The sequence below is a fragment of the Orycteropus afer genome, unplaced genomic scaffold (genome assembly GCF_000298275.1).
Source record: "Orycteropus afer afer isolate SDZICR_OR568_19922 unplaced genomic scaffold, OryAfe1.0 scaffold00331, whole genome shotgun sequence".
Lineage (NCBI taxonomy): Eukaryota > Metazoa > Chordata > Mammalia > Tubulidentata > Orycteropodidae > Orycteropus > Orycteropus afer.
The window spans coordinates 1,632,986-1,634,291 of record NW_006921918.1 but is presented as its reverse complement, the minus strand read 5'-3'; positions in this window follow the sequence as shown (position 1 = coordinate 1,634,291).

Sequence of the window (1,306 nt, the reverse complement as noted above, 5' to 3'; positions counted from 1 at the left end):
AAATAAATAAATAAATAAATAAATAAATAAATAAAATTGATAACCACTGGCAAATTTGACAAAGGAAGAGATGAAAATAATCCAAATAAGAAATCCAAATAAGAAATGAAATAAGAGATCTTACAGCAGAATCCACACACACACACAAAAAAGATAATAACAGAGTACTGTCATAAACTGTACTCCAACAAATTTAAAAGCCTATAATAAATGGGCAAATATCTAGAAACACACAGCCTATCCAAATTAACACAATCTGAGGTAAGAAATTTGAACAGATTCATCATAAAAGAAGAAACTGAACAACTTATAAAATAAATAAATAACTTCCCCTTCACCGAATAATAATAATAATGTCCTGCCACTGATAACTGCACTGATAAATTCTACCAAACGTTCAGAGGGGAGATGACACTAATAGTATTCAAACTATTACAAAACATAGAAAATGATGGAATATTACATAATTAATTATAGGAAGCAAGCATAGCCCTGTTAACAAAAAACAGGCAAAGACATACTTTATAAAGAAAATTGAAAAACAGTATCTCTCATGAACATTCAGGCAAAAATTCTCAACAAAAGTCTACTCAATAGACATCAACAATGTATAAAAGAAATCACATATCATATCCTAGTGGTATTCAAAGCAGGTATGTAAACATGGTTCAGAAAAACACTCAATGTAATACATAAATAAAACAAAGGAAAAGAACATGATCATATCAACCAACACAGAAAAGACACTTGACAAAATCCCACACCCATTCTTGATAAAAACAATGAGTACAATAAAAATAAAAGGGAAATTCCTCAACATAATTAACAGCATATTCACAGAACCAATGACCAATATTATTTTCAGTGAAAAGACTGAACACATTCCCCTTGCAAATGAGAACCAGACATGGATGTCCTTTATCACCACTCCTATTCAATACTGTATTAAAAGTCCTAGCAGATAATAAGGTAAGAAAGAAAAATTAAATGCATCCAAAATGTAAAAAAAAAACCTTTCTGCCATTCAGTCCATTTGACTCTTAGCAACATCTCCTTGGGTTTCTGAGACAGTATTTCTACAGAAGTAGATTGTCCAATTTTCCTTCCGAGGACTGGCTGGTGGGTTTGAACTGCCAGCCTTCTGGTTAGCAGTCAAATACCTTAGGGACTACTTGCAGATGATGTTGTTGTTGTTGTTATGTGCCATCTAGTCGGCCCCGACTCATAGCGACCCCTCCTTGGGTTTCCGAGGCAGTATCACTACGGAAGTAGGATTGCCCAACCTTCCTTCCAAGGAGTGGCTGGT